The sequence below is a fragment of the Nicotiana tabacum genome, chromosome 19 (genome assembly GCF_000715075.1).
Source record: "Nicotiana tabacum cultivar K326 chromosome 19, ASM71507v2, whole genome shotgun sequence".
Taxonomy (NCBI): domain Eukaryota; kingdom Viridiplantae; phylum Streptophyta; class Magnoliopsida; order Solanales; family Solanaceae; genus Nicotiana; species Nicotiana tabacum.
The window spans coordinates 62,716,184-62,736,644 of NC_134098.1; positions in this window are offsets into that span (position 1 = coordinate 62,716,184).

The window sequence follows — 20,461 nt, forward strand, 5'->3', positions numbered from 1 at the left end:
TCGGATTTGAATTTTGATAATTCCAATAGCTCCGTATGGTGATTTTGGGCTTAGGAGCGTGTCCGGAATATTATTTGAAAGTCCGTAGAGGAATTAGGCTTGAAATGCCGAAAGTTTTATTTTTGAGAAGTTTGACCGGGGGGTTGACTTTTTGATATCGAAGGCGGAATCTGATTCTAAAAATTGGAATACCTCTGTTATGTCATTTAGGACTTGTGTGCAAAATTTGAGGTCAATCGGACGTGATTTGATAGGTTCCAGAGTTGTTTGTAGAAATTAGAAATTTTAAAGTTCATCAGGCTTGAATTGGGGTGTAATTCATGGTTTTAGCATTGTTTGAGGTGATTTGAGGATTCGACTAAGTTCGTATGATGATTTAGGACTTGTTGGTATATTTGGTTGAGGTCCCGAGGGCCTCGGGACCTCAACCAAATTGCACTAGATCGAAGCCATAATCGAGCACAGAGTCGAGGGCCACGATCGAAGGCACGATCGAGCTCAGGTTCGAGGGCCACGATCAAAGCCCAGATCGAGCATAGAGTCGAGGGCCACGATCGAAGGCATGATCGAGCTCCGGATCGAGAACCAGGATTGAGGAGCAGGACCGAGGACCAGGATCGAGGACCTCGATCGAAGGCCAAGATCGAGGCAGAACCGAGGATGTCTGGGCAGAATTATAAAAACAGGGACTTCATCCCATTTGCCATTTTTGACAAATTGGAGCTTGGGGAGAGGAGATTTTTGATATATTTTTAAGGAAAACTTGAGGTAAGTCCCTTGTGATCATTTCTACTCCATAATATTGAATTATCATCGAGTAATCCGACTAGATTACATGATTTTGAGGCGTAAATCAGAGATTGAAACTTAGAAATTTGGAAATTAGATTTGTAGATTTGAGGGTCGAGTTGAGGTCGAATTTTGGTAAAATTGGTATGGGTAGACTCGTAGTTGAATGTGCTTTCAGATTTTGTAACTTTTGTCAGGTTCCGAGACGTGGGCCCCACAGGCGAAGTTTGAGCCAATTTCGGGTTTTGGTCTAATTTTGAAGCTTTTCTTGTGGAATTCATTCCATTAGCGTATATTGGTGGTATTATACTGATTGTGAATAGATTTGGAGCATTTGGAGGCCGAGTCCAGAGGCAAGAGCATTGCTGGGTAGAGATTTGACCGGTTTGAGGTAAGTAACGATTGTAAATCTAGTCCTGAGGGTATGAAACCCCGGATTTTGTATCATTCTACTATTTTTAGTGACGCACATGCTAGTGACGGGTGTGTGGGCGTGCACTGTTGGGGATTTGTGACTTGGTCCACCCCGTAGCAACTGTAAAGTTGCATACTTTGTTGAAACCATTGATACTTATATGATTTAGAAAGATTTTATGTAAATTGGGCTGAATGCCATGTTTGGACTTACGCCAATGCTGTTTGGACCCTTAGGGGCTGTTTCGTATCATCCTCTCACTGTTTTCAATTGAAAAATCTATACTCAGTCATGTTTATACTTGTTTACTACATAACTCAGTTTTATGACTCTATTTTCATGCATATAAATGTTTTGGGCCGAATGCCCTGTTTTACTGAAATGCCCGAGTGACTTGATTTGTGAGGATGAGTGTGGATCGGGGCCGCCCGCCTGCAGCATACTTGTGACTGAGTGAGGCCAAGGGTCTGATTGGTGAGGATGAGTGTGGATCGGGGCTGCCCGCCTGCAGCATACTTTATTATTATCGCACGTGAGTTGTCCGTGCAGATTATAGTGCTTGGGCTGAAGGAGCCCCTCCGGAGTCTGTACACATCCCCAGTGAGCGCAGGTACCTACTGAGTGCGAGTGCCGAGTGCTGAGTGACTAGGATGCAAGAGTGATTGCGAGGTATGTTCGAGTGGCAAGAGTGATTGTGAGGTATGTCCGAGTGGCAAGAGTGATTGAGAGGTATGCCCGAGTGGCACGAGTGACCGTGAGATCTGCCCGAGTGGCTGTTTATGATTTCATCATTTTTGCTCACCTTTGCATTGAGCCTTTGTTTGAAAAACTATTGGAAAATAATAATGATTTTTATTGGAACTGGGTTTAAACGAGATGTTTGATTCAAATCCTGATTTTTAAGAGCATGTGGTATTTTACTGAGATTTCCTGATATGAACGTTATATGCTTTATTGCTTGTCACTACTCCTCAGTCTTTATTTATTGTTGTTACTTACTGAGTTGGTGTACTCACGTTACTCCCTGCACCTTGTGTGCAGATCCAGTTGTGGCTGGACACGGTAGCGGTTATTGAGTGTTCTAGTTGCAGATTTTCTTGGAGATAGCAATGTAGCTGTTTGACGATCGCAGCCCCTGCTCTTCTCCCTCTTATCTTCCTCTAGTAGTATTTAGCTATTTTTCTAGGCTGAGTTAGCCTTGATATTGTTAGACAGATTATAGTAGATGCTCATGACTAGTGACACCCCGATGTCGGGCTTTTCGTTTCCGCACTTCTGTTTTTCTTTGATTTGAACTCTTTAAATGGAGGTTTTTATGTTAAATAACCTTGAAATTATCTTTGAAATGAAAATATCGTTTTGTTTTGGAAATGAGTCGGCTTGCCTAGTTCCACGATAGGCGCCATCACGACAGGGGGTTAGTTTTGGGTCGTGACAGATTGGTATCAGATCCTAGGTTACATAGGTTTCACGAGTCATGAGCGGGTTTAGTAGAGTCTTGCGGATCGGTACGGAGACGTCTGTACTTATCTTCAGGAGGCTGCGGAACCTTTAGGAAACTCCATATTCTTGAATTCTTGTCATGCGAATCTGCTGATTCTAGTAACTAAATATCTGTTGTTTCATTCTCTCACAGATGGTGAGGACTCGTGCTACCGGTCAGGAGGGCCAGCTACCAGTACCACCAGTCAGGGCCGCGGTAAAGACCGTGGTAGGGGTAGAGGTGCAGCCTGTACAACAGTTGAGGCAGTACCTACAGATCCACCGGTTGTCCCAGATCAGGACCAAGTTCCAGTTGTTGATGCACCAGCTCAGGCACCACATGTGCCTATTGTGATTCCAGGCCTTCAGGAGGCCTTAGCTCAGATTCTGACAGCGTGTACTGGCCTTGCTCAGGCGGTCTCTATTTCGACGGCCGCAACCACTTCTCAGGCCAGGGGAGGCACTCAGACTCCCATCGCTCGCACACCCGAGCAGGTTATTCAGGGACTTCAGACACTAAAGGCACCACCAGCCCATTCGGTTGCTATTGCTTAGGATTATGTGTTTCCTGCTATGCCCGAGGATGATCAACGTAGGTTGGAGAGGTTTGGGAGACTTCAGCCACCACCTTTCAGTGGCACAGAGAGAGAGAGGACGCTCAAGACTTTTTGGACAGGTGTCAGGGGATACTCCGTACTGCTGGTATTTTGGAGACTTGTGGGGTCTCGTTCACTACCTTTCAATTTTTTGGGGATGCACTCAGATGGTGAGAGACTTACGAGAGGCGTAGTCCTATTGGCGCAACACCCCTTACTTGGTAGCAGTTCTCCGTGGTCTTTTTGGAGAAGTTCGTGCCTCGATCCCGCAGAGAGGAGTTGCGTAGACAGTTTGAGCGGCTACGCCAGTGTGATATGTCTGTGATGCAATATGAGATGCGGTTTTACGAGTTGGCCCGTCATGCTATCTTGTTGGTTTCCACGGATAGAGAGAGGATCATGAGGTTTATTGATGGCCTCACTTATCAGCTACAGTTGCTCATGACCAGGGAGCGAGTTTCGGGTGCTACCTTTGATGAGGTTGTCGACATTGCTCGGCAGATTGAGATGGTTCGCGGTTAGGAGAGGGTTGAGCGGGAGGCCAAGAGGCCTCGTGGTCAGAGTGGATTCAGCGGTGCTCCTTTTGGGGGTCAATTCCAGCACGGTAGAGGTCGTTATTTCAGACAGGCTCAGTTAGCTCGGCCATTTCATCGGGGTGCATCATGTGGCCGTGGTTCTCACAGTTCTCATCAGGGCCACTCATCACTTAGTGCCCTTCCAGTTCAGAGTTTGTCCCGTGCTCCACCTGTTCAGGGCTCTTCCATGCCAGGTTCTTCTACCAGTCATCCTGATGCTAGGGGTTCCCTTCAGTTTCCGCCGCCAGCACCAGGAAGTTATTTTGAGTGTGGAGAGCTTGGGCATATGTGGAGGCAGTGTCCTCGTCGTTATGTAGGTCTATCTCAGCAGAGGAGTCAGCCTTCGACTACAGCACTAGCTACCTCACCACCTGCCCAGTTAGCTCGGGGTGGAGGTCAGTCAGCTAGGGGTCGCCCTAGAGGGGAAGGCAGATCAGGGGGTGGTCAGGCCCGTTTCTATGCTCTCCCTGCCAGACCAGATGCTATTTCTTCAGATGCTGTGATTACATGTATTGTATAGGTTTGCCACAGAAGATACCTCAATTTTATTTGACCCTGGTTCCACGTATTCATATGTTTCCTCGTATTTCGCCCATTTTTTGGATATGCCCCGTGAGTCCTTAGTTTCATCTGTACATATATCTACTCCTGTGGGCGATACTATTATTGTGGACCGCGTATATCGGTCATGTGGTGATTATTGGGGGTTTGGAGACCCGAATAGATCTATTATTGCTCAGTATGGTTGACTTTGATGTGATATTGGGTATGGATTGGTTATCTCCATGTCATGCTGTTCTAGATTGTCACGCTAAGACGGTGATGTTGGCTATGCCAGGAATTTCGAGGGTTGAGTGGAGCGGTTCTATAGATTATGTACCAAGTAGGGTGATTTCATATTTGAAGGCTCAACGCATGGTTGAGAAGGGTTGCCTATCTTATTTGGCTTTTGTGAGGGATATTAGTGTAGAGACTCCTGTCATTTATTCTATTTCGGTGGTACGTGATTTTCCGGATGTGTTTCCTGCAGACCTACCGGGCATGCCGCCTGACAGGGATATTAACTTTGGTATTGATTTGGTGCCGGGCACTCAGCCCATTTCTCTTCCACCGTATCGTATGGCACCGACGGAGTTGAAGGAATTGAAAGAGCAGCTTCAGGAACTCCTTGATAAGGGGTTTATTCGGCCTAGTGTGTCACCTTGGGGTGCACCGATTCTATTTGTGAAAAAGAAGGATGGTTCCTTGAGAATGTGTATTGATTACAGGCAGTTGAACAAGGTCACAGTCAAGAACAAGTATCCTTTGCCTCGTATTGATGATTTATTCGACCAGCTTTAGGGAGCGAGGGTGTTCTCCAAGATTGATTTGAGGTCCGGTTATCACCAGCTGAAGATTCGGGATTCAGATATTCTCAAGACAGCTTTCAGAACCCGATATGGCCATTATGAGTTTATGGTGATGTCTTTTGGGCTGACCAATGCCCCAGCAGCGTTCATGCATCTGATGAACAGTGTATTCCAGCCCTATTTGGACTCATTCGTCGTTGTATTCATTGACGACATCCTGGTGTACTCTCGTAGCTAGGAAGAGCACTCTCAGCATTTGAGGGCTGTATTGCAGAGATTGAAGGAGGAGAAGCTTTATGCAAAGTTCTCAAAATGTGAGTTTTGGCTCAGTTCAATAGCATTCTTGGGGCACGTGGTGTCCAGTGAGGGTATTCAGGTGGATCCGAAGAAGATAGAGGCGGTGCAGAGTTGGCCCAGACCGTCCTCAGCCACGGAGATTAGGAGCTTTCTTGGTTTGGCGGGCTACTACCATCGCTTTGTGGAGGGATTTTCATCTATTGCATCGCTCTTGACCAAATTGACCCAAAAGGGTGCTCCATTCAGGTGGTTGGATGAATGTGAGGAGAGCTTTCAGAAGCTCAAGAGTGCTTTGACCACAACTCCAGTGTTAGTTTTGCCATCAGCTTCAGGTTCTTACACCGTGTATTGTGATGCCTTGAGGATAGGCATTGGCTGTGTTTTGATGCAGGAGGGTAGGGTGATTGCCTATGCCTCGCGCCAGTTGAAGACCCATGAGAAGAACTATCCTATCCATGATCTTGAGTTAGCAGCCATTGTTCACGCCTTGAAGATTTGGTGTCATTATTTGTATGGGGTTCATTGTGAGATCTATACTGATCACCGGAGTCTACAGTATCTGTTAAAGTAGAAGGATCTTAATTTGCATCAGCGGAGATGGTTGGAGCTTCTTAAGGACAATGATATCATTATCTTGTACCATCCGGGGAAGGCCAATGTGGTGGCCGATGCTTTGAGTCGCCGAGCAGAGAGTTTGGGGAGTTTAGCCTATCTTCCAGCAATAGAGAGACCTTTGGCATTAGATGTTCAGACCTTGGCAAGCCAGCTTGTCAGATTGGATATTTCGGAGCCTAGTCGGGTATTGGCTTGTGTGGTCTCCAGGTTTTCTCTTTATGACCCTATCAGGGAGCGTCAATATGATGACCCTTACTTGCTCGTTCTTCAGGACAGGGTTCGGAGAGGTGATGCTAGGGATGTGACTATTGGTGATGACGGGGTGCTGAGAATGCAGGGCCGAATATGTGTGCCTAATGTAGATGGGCTTCGAGAACTGATTCTTGAAGAGGCCCACAACTCACGGTATTCCATCCATCCGGGTGCCGCGAAGATGTACCAGGATTTGAGGCAGCACTATTGGTGGAGGCGGATGAAGAAGGATATAGTTGGGTTTGTGGCTCGGTGTCTAAACTGTCAGCAGGTTAAGTATGAGCATTAGAGGCTAGGTGGCTTGCTTCAGAGGTTAGAGATCCCAGAGTGGAAGTGGGAGCGGATAACTATGGACATTGTAGTTGGGCTCCCACGGACTTCGAGGAAGTTCGACGCTATTTGGGTTATTGTGGATCGGCTGACCAAGTCCGCGCACTTCATTCCAATTGGTACTATTACTCTTCAGAGCGGTTGGCTAAAATTTACATCCGAGAGATCGTTCACCTGCATGGTGTCCGAGTTTCCATCATTTCAGATAGGGGTACTCAGTTCACATCGCAGTTTTGGAGGGCCGTGCAGCAAGAGTTGGGTACTCAGGTTGAGTTAAGCACAACTTTTCACCCTCAGACGGACGGGCAGTCCGAGCGCACTATTCAGATATTGGAAGACATGTTGCGTGCTTGTGTCATTGATTTTGGGGGTTCATGGGACCAGTTTCTGCCACTCGGGGAGTTTGCATATAGCAACAGTTATCAGTTAAGTATTCAGATGGTTCCGTACGAGGCTTTGTATGGGAGGAGGTGTAGATCTCCGGTTGGATAGTTTGAGCCGGGTGAGGCTAGGCTCTTAGGTACAGACTTGGTCCAGGACGCATTAGATAAGGTGAAATTGATTCAGGAGCGGCTTCTCACGGCGCAGTCTAGGCAGAAGAGCTACGCGGATAAGAAGGTCCGTGATGTGTCTTTTATGGTTGGGGAGAAGGTTTTGTTGAAGGTATCACCCATGAAGGGTGTTATGAGGTTTGGGTAGAGGGACAAGTTGAGCCCCCGGTTCATTGGGCCTTTTGAGGTGCTTCAGAGGATAGGAGAGGTGGCTTATAAGCTTGCCTTGCCACCCAGCTTGTAGAGTGTGCATCCAGTGTTTCATGTTTCCATGCTCCGGAAGTATATTGGAGATCCGTCCCATGTTTTGGATTTCAGCACAGTTCAGTTAGATGGTGATATGACTTATGATGTGGAGCCGGTGGCTATTTTGGATCGGTAGGTTCGAAGGTTGAGGTCAAAGGATATAGCTTCAGTGAAGGTGCAATGGAGAGGTCAGCCTGTGGAGGAGGCCACTTGGGAGACCGAGCGGGAGATGCGGAGCAGATATCCACGCCTATTCGAGACTCCAGGTATGTTTTTAGACCCATTCGAGGACGAACGGATGTTTAAGAGGGGGAGGATGTAACGACCCGGCCGGTCGTTTCGAGAGTTATAACCCTGTTTTTCCCCACTCCTACTTCTTTTTGTGTTATTCAGCTATATTATGTTATATCGGGTTAGTTGGTTCGAGTCTGGAAGGAACTCAGGGTGAAATGAGACACTTAGTCCCATAATTGAAATTTTAAGTTAGAAAAGTGGACCGGATATGGACCTATATGTAAATGACCTCGGATTTGAATTTTGATAATTCCAATAGCTCCGTATGGCGATTTTGGGCTTAGGAGTATGTCCGGAATATTATTTGGAAGTCCGTAGAGGAATTAGGCTTGAATGGTCGAAAGTTTTATTTTTGAGAAGTTTGACCGGGGGTTGACTTTTTGATATCGCGGTCGGAATCTGATTCTAAAAATTGGAATACCTCTGTTATGTCATTTAGGACTTGTGTGCAAAATTTAAGGTCAATCGGACGTGATTTGATAGGTTCCGGAGTTGTTTGTAGAAATTAGAAATTTCAAAGTTCATTAGGCTTGAATTGGGGTGTAATTCATGGTTTTAGCGTTGTTTGAGGTGATTTGAGTATTCGACTAAGTTCGTATGATGTTTTAGGACTTGTTGGTATATTTGGTTGAGGTCCCGAGGGCCTCGGGTGAGTTTCGGATGGTTATCGGATCAAAAATTGAACTAGAACAGCTACTGCAATTTCCTTATGTTGGAAATTGCTTCTGCCCAGAAATCGAGCCCAGATCGAGCTCAGGGTCAAGGGCCACGATCGAAGCCCAGATCGAGCTCAAGGTCGAGGGCCACGATCGAAGCCATGATCGAGCACAGAGTCGAGGGCCACGATCGAAGGCACGATCGAGCTCAGGGCCGAGGGCCACGATCGAAGCCCAGATCGAGCACAGAGTCGAGGGCCACGATCGAAGGCACGATCGAGCTCCGGATCGAGAACTAGGATCGAGGGGCAGGACCGAGGACCAGGATCGAGGACCTCGATCGAAGGCCAAGATCGAGTGCCAAGATCGAGGCAGAACCGAGGATGTCTGGGTAGAATTATAAAAATAGGGACTTCGTCCCGTTTGCCATTTTTGACAAATTGGAGCTTGGGGAGAGGCGATTTTTGATATATTTTCAAGGAAAACTTGAGGTAAGTTCCTTGTGATCATTTTTACTCCAGAATATTGAATTATCATCGAGTAATCCGACTAGATTACATGATTTTGAGGTGTAAATCAGAGATTGAAACTTAAAAATTTGGAAATTAGATTTGTAGATTTGAGGGTCGAGTTGAGGTCAGATTTTGGTAAAATTGGTATGGGTAGACTCGTGGTTGAATGGGATTTTGGATTTTATAACTTTTGTCGGGTTCCGAGACATGGGCCTCACAGGCAAATTTTGAGCCAATTTCGGGTTTTGGTCTAATTTTGAAGCTTTTCTTGTGGAATTCATTCCATCAGCGTATATTGATGGTATTATACTGCATGTGAATAGATTTGGAGCATTTGGAGGCTGAGTCCAGAGGCAAGAGCATTGTGGGGTAGAGATTTAACCGGTTTGAGGTAAGTAACGATTGTAAATCTAGTCCCGAGGGTATGAAACCCCGGATTTTGTATCATTCTACTATTTTTAGTGACGCACATGCTAGGTGACGGGAGTGTGGGCATGTACTGTTGGGGATTTGTGACTTGGTCCGCCCCGTAGCAACTGTAAAGTTGCATACTTTGTTGAAACCATTGATACTTATATGATTTAGAAAGATTTTATGTAAATTGGGCTGAATGCCATGTTTGGACCTTGCGCTAATGCTGTTTGGACCCTTAGGGGCTGTTTCGTATCATCCTCTCATTGTTTTCGATTGAAAAATCTATACTCAGTCATATTTATACTTGTTTACTGCATAACTCAGTTTTATGACTCTATTTTGATGCATATAAATGTTTTGGGCCGAATGCCCTGTTTTACTGAAATGCTCGAGTGGCTTGATTTGTGAGGATGAGTGTGGATCGGGGCTGCCCGCCTGCAGCATACTTGTGACTGAGTGAGGCCGAGGGCCTGATTGGTGAGGATGAGTGTGGATCGGGGCTGCCCGCCTGCAACATACTTTATTATTATCGCACGTGAGTTATCTGTACAGATTATAGCGCTTGGGCTGAAGGAGCCCTTCTAGAGTCTGTACACACCCCCAGTGAGCGCAGGTACCTACTGAGTGCGAGTGCCGAGTGCCGAGTGCTGAGTGACTGGGAGGCAAGAGTGATTGTGAGGTATGCCCGAGTGGCAAGAGTGATTGTGAGGTATGCCCGAGTGGCAAGAGTGATTGTGAGGTATGCCCGAGTGGCACGAGTGACCGTGAGGTCTGCCCGAGTGGCTGTTTATGATTTCATCATTTTTGCTCACCTTTGCATTGAGCCTTTGTTTGAAAAACTATTGGAAAATAAAAATGATTTTTATTGGAACTGGGTTTAAACGAGATGTTTGATTCAAATCCTGATTTTTAAGAGCATGTGGTATTTTACTGAGATTTTCTGATATAAACGTTATATGCTTTATTGCTCGTCACTACTGCTCAGTCTTTATTTATTGTTGTTACTTACTGAGTTAGCGTACTCATGTTACTCCCTGCACCTTGTGTGCAGATCCAGTTGTGGCTGGACACGGTAGCGGTTATTGAGTGTTCTGGTTGCAGATTTTTTTGGAGATAGCAAGGTAGCTGTTTGGCGATCGCAGCCCCTGCTCTTCTCCCTCTTATCTTCCTCTAGTAGTATTTAGCTATTTTTCCAGGCTGAGTTAGCCTTGATATTGTTAGACAGATTATAGTAGATACTCATGACTAGTGATACCCCGATGTCGGGCTTTTCTTTTCCGCACTTCTATTTTTCTTTGATTTGAACTCTTTAAATGGAGGTTTTTATGTTAAATAACCTTGAAAATGTCTTTGAAATGAAAATATCGTTTTGTTTTGGAAATGAGTCGGCTTGCCTAGTTCCACGATAGGCGCCATCACGACAGGAGGTTAGTTTTGGGTCGTGACACGTATTCCGTATATATATATATATATATATATATATATATATATATATATATATATATATATATGTCTTTTGGGCATGTTTTCCCACGTAGGTTGTTCATATGAATTAGTAGTTTATTTTCAGATGTTATGCATGACCTACACTTATTTCATATTTATATCTTAGATGAATACTTAGGGGTGTTCGATAGGTAGAACTCGGGCACTTGTCACGGCCCATCGGTTTGGGTCGTGATAGTTAGCATTTGGCGAGGAAGATTTGATGCCTCTCAAAAGGAGGCCCGTGGATACTGGTGACGGGGTTGCCCGCTCCGCCGACATGATGGAAGGTGATTTTTCGCTGTGCGAGATGGCGACTATCGTAATTGGAGACGAGGCCGATGTCGACTTGTCTTGCTCCGCCCTCCCCACGTGATGATGGAGACGGAAGGGCCGGCCTCCGGGGTCTCAGACACTTTTCGGCAAGATGAGCCGTCGACTTTGCAACCCGCTGATGACACTTCTTTGCCAACCGTTGAAAGGGGCAAAGGTGTTACTGAGGAAGGCTATGAGACCGGCTCGGATATTGATGCCGACGATCTGCGAATGATGGAGGAAAGTTTCACCCAACTTGAGATAAGGTTGGAGGGATCTACGTGGACCATCACGATCCCTATGGACCATGACTTGTTAAAGAATACGGAGGACGTGGTCCCAGCCTCGACCCCCTTTGTTCCGAGATAGAGGGAAAGACCCTTAAGAGTTGGACGATGTTGCTTTGTCGAGGAGCATTGCTGGTCTCACCCTTAGAGTGAGTTTCTGGCATTTTGTTTTCTCTTCTTTTTACCCTTGCTTTTGTTTCTGACTCATTTCTTTTATTTTTCTGGTCGCAGATGATGATATTGGAGATCGAGAGCGCCCGAAGGGAGGAAATGCGTATGGCAATTTTTGTGAGATTGCAAAACAAATACTTTGAGTACCGACGCAAGCACCGGGAACTTCGTCGGTGACTTAATGTGGGGGCGACATGCAGGCCCTTCGAGACGAGTTAAAGGAGAAAGATGATGAATTGGTAAAGTCCATCGAGAAGTGCAACATCCTTGAGGGGACGTTGAGGAGTAAGAAGGAGGAGCTTGAAGTCAGCAAGGGCATGTAAGCCCAGTGTAGTAATATTCAAGCGCCAGTGGTTGGACTGCGTAGGCAATTGGAAGAATGTCATCTTCAGTTGCAGGGCCTTATGGGTGAAGTTGCTGAGATGCAGAGCGAGCTTGAGAAGGCGAAATCTTTCAGCGTAGACGCTGATAGAGATTGGAGGTACTTGAGCTAGCGAACAATACCCTTCAGGTTGAGCAGGAGAATGACTAGTCCACGGTGAAAGCTAAGAAGGAGCGACTAGAGGGGAGGGTCGGAGAGCTGAAGAAGGATAACGCCTTCCTTCGTGTTCAGGTGGTCGCATTGGAAGCTGAGAAGGCTCAACTGCTTACACAACCCTCTTCTTCCCATACTTCGGAATTTCCCAACGTTCCTCGGGCGTTGTGTGAGGAATGGATTCACGCCAAAGCTCAATTGGATGTATACCGAGCTTTGTACAAGGCGGGAACCGCTTTTGAGGCCCCTCACGAGGATGTCCGTGTTAAAGTCCGTGATGCTCGAGTCGCTTGCGGGACGGGTATGATCCCACTACTCTTGAGGGCGATGAAGAGGGAGATGATAAAGTCGTGGACATTCTTGAAGAGGATTCTTTGTATGATACCACTTATCCCGACGACGTGGGTGGTGTAAGCAGGGGTGACCAAGGTGGCAAGGACGTTGGTAGTCAGGGTGGTGAAGGCGCGGAAAGCCCTGAGGGTAGTGACCAAAAGTTTTTCTTCTTCTCTTTTCTGTTAACCTTTGTGTGTAGTTGGTGGCGTCTTCATGAGTCTTTGTAAAAATGTTTCAAGTACGAAATGCCAACTTCGTTTTTTGCATCTGCTTCTTTTCCTGTGGTTTGTTTTTGTATTTGTATGTTTTTTAATTCTGTCGCTTGGTTGTCTTGGTGTTTTCTTATTGGTCATGATCACTTAATGGCGAGTTATGGCTAAAGGTTGATAGGTGTTTGTTCGAGCGAGGTCGAACATGACCTTTTGTTAGAACTGCGGCCGAGGGCCTATATATGATAGTTTGAACTAGGTCGGATATAGCTTGAATTTAGTTCTGGACGAGGTCCAGTAGGTGTTAGTTCGAACTGGGTCGAGCATAACCTGGATTTAATTATGGACTAGGGCCAGTAGGTGTTAGTTCGAACAAGGTCAAACATAACTTAAATTTAATTATGGCCGAGGGCCAGTAGGTGTTAGTTCGAACAAGGTCGAACATAACCTGAATTTAATTATGGCAGAGGGCTAGTAGGTGTTAGTTCAAACAAGGTCGAACATAACCTAAATCTTAGAAAGATGTGCTGATAACCGTAAAGTTTATTGCCTCGATGTTGTTGCTTTGGTTACATATTTGGAGAAATTTTGGTTATATAGTAGTCATGGCGTTGTCCTCGTGCACTTTGACTTAAAGTGTTCCTTTCGTCGCCTCGTTAAAAACCTCTTTGAGAAAACCCATATGGGACAAAACTTGAGTGAGGGAAAAAAACGTACGTCTTGGGGACGCTTTATCTTTTAAAAGTTGAAGTATTTGAGGTGGTTAATATTCTAGTTGTTTGGTAGCAACTTTCCTTCCATTGATTCTAATTGGAATGATCCTTTATTTGCCTTTGCTATGATTTTGTATGGATCGTCCCAATTTGATCCTAGCTTGCCTTCCCGTGGGTCTTTGCTCGTTTGTGTTTTAGCTTTAAGCATGTAGTCCACGACTTTGAGCGGCCTGACCTTTGCTTTCTTGTTATAATAGCGTTCTGCTTGTTGTTTTTGGGCGATCATTCTTATATAGGCCATAACTCTTCGTTCTTCGACCTCGTCGGGCTCCTGCCTTCTGCTTTCGTCGTTGCTCATACCGTTCTCATGGGAGTACCTTAGGCTGGATTCTCCAACCTCGACTGGTATTACTGCATCGGTCCCATAGAACAAAGAGTAGGATGTCTCTCCTATGTTCGTTTTCAGAGTTGTTCGATAAGCCAACAATACTTCTGGTAATATTTGGCGTCTTCAAGCTTTTTCTTCATGATGTTCAATATCGACTTGTTGGAGGACTCTGCTTGCTCGTTGCCTGCGGGGTGGTATGGCATCGATATTATCCTTTTGATATGCCATTTCTCGAAGATCTCGGTGATTTTCTTTCCCATGAACTGGGATCCATTATTGTAGCTGATCTCTTTGGGGAGGCTGGACCGACATCTGATGTTTATTCAGATAAAGGTGATTACTTCCTGTTCCCGTATTTGGGTGAATGCTCCTGCTTCTACCCATTTAGAGAAGTAGTTAGTTAAAACCAGAAGGAATCGTACGTTACCTTGTCCTGCCGGGAGGGGGCTCACGATGTCCATTCCCCATTTGATGAACGGCCAAGGTGAGGTGATCAAGTGGAGGTTTTCGCCCGCCTAATGAATCATGGCATACTTTTGGCATTGCTCACATCATTTTAAGAAGTCTGCGGCCCCTTTTTCATGGTGGGCCAGTAGTATCCTGCCCGTATGAGGCATCTGAGCAAAGCTCGATTGCCGGAGTGAGCTCCACAATGGCCTTTGTGGACCTCTTCAAGGACATATCGAGTTTGGTTTGGGCCCAAGCATTTTGCCAGAGGGCCTCCATAAGTTCCCTTATATAGGTCATTTTGGATGATACTGTATCTGGCCGCTTGCATTCTCAGTTTCTTGTCCTCTTTTTTATTATTTGGGAGTATGCCGTCCTGCAAGTATGTGATAATGCGATTGCGCCAGTCCCAAGTTAAGTTTATGGTTCTTACCTCGATTTGTTCTAGATATGATTTGAGGAGGTGGACCATATTTCTGTCTCCGATTGTAATATTTTTGGTGGCTACGGCTAGCTTAGAGAGGCCATCCGCCTCAACATTCTGTGCTCATGAAATTTGGTCGAGCTGACATTCGTCGAACTCGGGCAGCAGCTTGCACATTTCGGTATGATATTTTTGCAATTTTTGTTCCTTGATTTGGAAAGTCCCTGTGACTTGGTTGAGTACGAGTTGGGAATCACAACATAGTTTTAACCATTTTACCCCATACTTGAGTGCTAGCCTCAAACCTGCAATTACGGCCTCATACTCGGCCTCGTTGTTAGTCATATCCAGGAACCTTATGGACTAGCGAATTACTTCGCCGGTTAGGACTTCGAGTACGAGTCCCAGTCTAGACCCTGATGCATTAGACGCGCCATCGGTGTACAGGAACCAGAGGTCTTGTGTTTGGGGGAAGTATGGGCGGCTTCTCTTTCAACTTTGGGTATTGCTTTTGCACTGAAGTCGGCGACGAAGTCAGCGAGCACTTGTGACTTTATCACTGTTCACGACAGTTACGTGATATCATGCTCGCTCATTTGGCCAGCATTCCCGATATCTCAGGTTTATGCAATATGCTTCTTAGGGGGAAAGTCGTTACGACCGAGATGCGGTGACATTGGAAATACGGTCTAAGCTTTCTCGAAGCTACGACTAAGGTCAGGGACAGTTTTTTGAGGTGAGGGTACCGCGTCTCGGCGTCGACTAATATTTTGCTAATATAGTAGATTGGGGATTGCGCACCTTTGTTTTCTCGAACCAGGGCTGGGCTCACAACTACCTCGGATACAGTGAGGTAAACGAGGAGACGTTCCCCCGGCTTTGGTTTTGAAAGCAATGGTGGAGATGACAATTATGCTTTTAATTCCTTCAGGGCCTAGATGAACTCAGAAGTCCATTGGAGGCCCTTATCCTTCTTAAGTATGCCAAAGAATTTGTGACACCTATTCGACGATCGTGAAATGAACCTTGATAGGGTGGTGATATGGCCAGTCAACCTTTGAACTTGCTTTTTAGTGGTCAAGTGTTCCGGTATCCCCTCGATGGCTTTGATTTGGTCAAGATTGACCTCGATTCCTCGATGTGATACCAGGAAACCTAGAAACGTTCCTGAGGCCACGACGAACGCACACTTTTTGGGGTTCAGTTTCATTCCGTACCTTCTAAGTATGTCGAAGGTTTCTCTTAGATGGTCAATGTGATCTTCTTTCCTTTTGGACTTGACCAGCATGTTGTCTATATAAACTTCCATCATTTTGCCGAGATGGTCCTTGAACCTCCTCGTCACCAACCTTTGGTAAGTTGCTCCCGCGTTCTTTAGACCGAAGGGCATGACCTTGTAGCAGTACATCCCTTGATGGGTGATGAATGTGGTGGTTTCCTGATCCTCTTCTTCCATGAGGATTTTATTACAACCTGAATAAGCATCTAAAAAGCTTAGTAGTTCATGCCCGGCCGTTGCATCGATGAGTTGGTCGATATGGGGGTAATAGAAACGAATCCTTGGGGCATGCTTTGTTCAAATCTGTGAAATCCACGCACATCTGCCATTTCCCATTCTTCTTTTTCACCATGAAAACATTGGCGACCCACTGGGGGTACTTCGACTCCCTGATGGAGCCATTTTCCAACTGTTTTCCACCTCTTCACGTACCGCGTCATTAATTGCGGAGTTGAACTTACGTCTGACCTATCTTACTAGGGGGTGGAATGGGTTGGTGTTCAGTTTATGCATGGTGATTTCTTTTGGGATACCTGGCATATCTGCATGGCTGAAAAGAATTGACGGAATTTACCTGGTTCCTGAAGTTTGCGGCCGATGTAAGCCTTCTTGCTGTGGTCGTTAAGGTCTAATTGAACTGGGTCGAGGTCTTCTATGGTCGATCCTGCAACCATATCTAGGTTTATGATACCGTCCTCGCTGTCGTCATGGGCTGACCTCGACCCTGCTAATTGCTATGCATCTTTTTCTTTGTCCCTCTTTTGTTGGGTGGCCGAGCTGTCTAGGGCGATGCAGTAGTATTCCCGAGATGTGTGTTGTTCTCCTCGTATACTGAATATTTCCCACGGAGTTGGGAATTTGATGACCTGGTATAAACTGGAAGGGATGACTCTCATGATGTGTATCCATGGTCACCCTACTATGGAGTTATACGTTGTGTCTTGGTCCATGATGTGGAATGTGGTTTCCAGAGTGACGCCACCAGCCAGAACGGGGAGAGTGATTTCTCCAGATGTTTTTTCAACAGCATTGTTAAAACCGGTTAGCGTGATGCAACACGACACTATCTTATCTTCGAGTTTCATTTGTGCAAGTACTCGAGGATGGATAATGTACGCGCTGCTCCCGTCATCTACCATAATGCACCTCATATCGGTGTCTAAAATTTGTAAAGTAATAACGAAGGCATCATTGTGAGGAAATGCCAAACCGTTGGTGTCTGACTTATCAAAGATGATACTCTATTCGAGTTCATCATACCTTTCGTGGGTGATTGATCGTTTGAGCTTGTGGGTAGTGGTGTACTTCACACTATTGATGGAAGCATCGCCGCCGTTGCCGATGATCATGTGGATGGTACGAGCTGGTGAGGGCGGCTTCAGTGGTCCTTGGTGTTGTTAGCATCCTCTGGCAAAATTGGTCCTTCCTCCGTGGCTTAGCAACTCTTTGAGGTGTCCTTGTCGCAACATGTTTATGACTTTCTGCCGTAGGGCGATGCAATCCTCGGTTTTGTGCCCTCGTTCTTGATGGAACTCGCATAGGGCGTCAGATTTTCTGGTACTCAGATCTGACCTCATCTTCTGCTTCCACTTTACCTTCGGTCCGAGTTTCTCCAAAGCATAGACTATCTCTGTAGGTGACACACAAAAATTATGAGCGGATAGTAAAATGGGCATACCTCTTTCATTACGGTAAGTCCATGTCCTTGGTCTAGACGGGCCCTCTTCGTAGTGAGGGGAGGCCGCATCGGTCATTCTGACATACGGATGATGCCATTCCTTGTTAGGCCGCAGAGCTGCGAGATCTCTTCTGGCATCGTTCCTACGATCTTTTATGGATTCGGCCTATATCGAGGTTAGTCGATGAATTGGTCCATTGAGGTCGTCCTCATCTGCTCAGACCTCGGTACAATAAGCGTTGTGTATTTCGTCTCAAGTGGTTAGGGTATACTTCATCAGCCGACTCAATAATTTCCTAGCAACCGCTATTCCTTCGGATAAGTTCGGCAAAGTCATCCTCACTCGATTGAACCGGGCGAGGAAGTCCCTCAGTCCTTCCCCTAGGGCTTGTTTAATGGAAAATATGTCGTTCACTCTCGCTTCGGCCCTTTTGTCCCCGGCATGGGCCGTTATGGACTTGTCGACCATGTCTTCGAAAGTTTCTATGGAGCGCGCTGGTAGCTACGAATACCATGTTAATGCTCCTCCCGTGAGGGTTTCGGCGAATGTTTTAAGCACAATAGAGGACAGTTGCTCTTTGGCGAGGTCGTTGCCCTTCACAACGGTGACATAATGGGTCACACGGTCTTCTGGGTCAGTGGTGCAATCGTATATCCTAAGGTAAGGCGGCATTTTGAAGGTATTTGGTATGGTATGGGGAGTTTCTCTATGAAACAACCAACATCTCTTTTCTGTAGCAATTTAGGGGCGCCTGATATTTTATCGACCCGCTCCTGATGTTCTTTCATCTGATCTCGGAGCACCTTATTTTCATTCTCTATTTCTTCCATCCTTTTAAAGATGGCTGTAAGGGCATTATCACCTGCATTATCAATGACATTGTGAGTTGTACCTGTCGCTGGACGGGGTGGCTGATTGGCCTGCTCGTCCATTTGTTGGATCTTGATAGTCCCTGCAGTTTCTGTAGTTGAGCCTGGAGTGGGTTTGTTGAGGATGCTCGTTAGTGTGTTAGTCCATCACGCATCGAGAAGCTTTTTGACAGCTGGGGGTGCCCCTTCCTCCGCAGACATAGAGGCTCCTTTGCCGCGAGGTTTTGTTATGCTGTAGTGTAGGGGTGGCGACCCATCTCGCCTAGGGGACACACTTGGTGTCGTATCCTCACCAGCTGTTTCTGTTACACCCTATATTTTCGTAACTGCGTGAACAAACTAATGTAAGACCAAAAATGAGATCATCTTTGAAAATATATAAAGTAAGTTAATCATGTTACCTCGGAGGTTACAAATGTTGAAGATCATGAACAACAAGTACAAAGAGGGTTGGAAGGTTCAGAAGCTAAAGGAATTGAAGAAAATAATTTTTCGTCGAAAGGCGACAAGTTGGGAATGTTATAGCATGTACTTTTGGGGTGAGACCAGGGTGTTTAACATGATAAGGAGGTTATGTTATGAGTTATGTTAGTCGTATGATAGTCATTTGTTATGTTTTGAAGTCAAGCGAGTGGTGGAACAAAAGTCGATGAAAGTCATCACAAGTTACGTTCATAAGTTTTACTAAAACTTTGGGTCAAATGTAACTGCGATTTTCTCCCAATATACTTAGAATTATGGGGTGTTCCACCCATCAAATTAAATATCTATGAGTCTATTTTCTAACTCATTAAACTGTTTGTCAATACGATATCGGAGTAGATAGATATGGGCATTTTTGTGAGACTACACAGACTGTCACCTACTTGCTTAAACGAGAATCCAAAAATGGGCCAGTTCGGGTCGTCCAAAAATGGGCCAGTTCGGGTCGTCCAAAGAGGCCTTTTTAAATTCCTATCCCCTTCATATATGAGACTTATAATAGGGCAAAATAACCAGACGTAATCTCTGCAAAAATCCTCCCAAATATTTCCCACAAACCCCAATTGATTTTCTCTCCCTTTCAAGTTCTAATTGGAGGTAAAGCCTAGAGTTTAAAGAACCAAGATAAGAGCTGAGTTATCCAAAAAATAAGGTAAGTTTACTACTCTCTTTCATCCATTTCTTTCTGCTGTAGATGCATAGTAAGTCGTTCTATATTTGTAAGAACTCACGAGACGGTGATCGGAAGCTGTGAGTTCGAGTTATTCACTTGTAGCGGACTCTTTTGTGGACTGTTTTGTGTTGCCGTTGGGCTGCATGTTTTACTACTGTTTTGGAGGAGTAAGGGTGTGGAGAAACACCACATAAATGCAGGGTGGTGGGCTGGTCGTTCGTCATAATATTTTTGAGCTATTTGACACTACAACGGTGGTCGTTTTGTGTATGAAGACATTGGGGTGTGTTGGGCTGTTTTATAGTATTTTGTGGTGTATATAAGGTTGAAAAATAATGTATATAGGTTTTTATTGTTGCGTTTTTGTGTTGTTGGTGTTATCTTGAATTTGGAGGAAGTAAGGATCATAGAGGAGATGCTGCCCATTTTAATACAAAATAAGCTTGTCGTTCGTTGTGCGATAGTTGTACCTTTCGTAACTTAATGATAGTATTATTATCGTTGTTGTAGATTAAGGTGCGAAGAGGCGAGTTCGACTTGGTGATTGGAAAGATTGTGATAAGGTATGTTAAGGATAAACCTTTCTTTCATTTGGCATGATCCCGTAACTACATATGTTTGACAACAAGACATAAAGAGAAGTTTGTATTCATGAATTTAGTCACATTATCCTAGTCTCAGAAGTTACAGTATTCTCCTTTATCGTGACTTTATATTCCGTTAAGTATTGTTTTTTTCCAGTCAAGAGAGTAGAGGGTGTGTATATATATATATATATATATATATATATATAGTTTC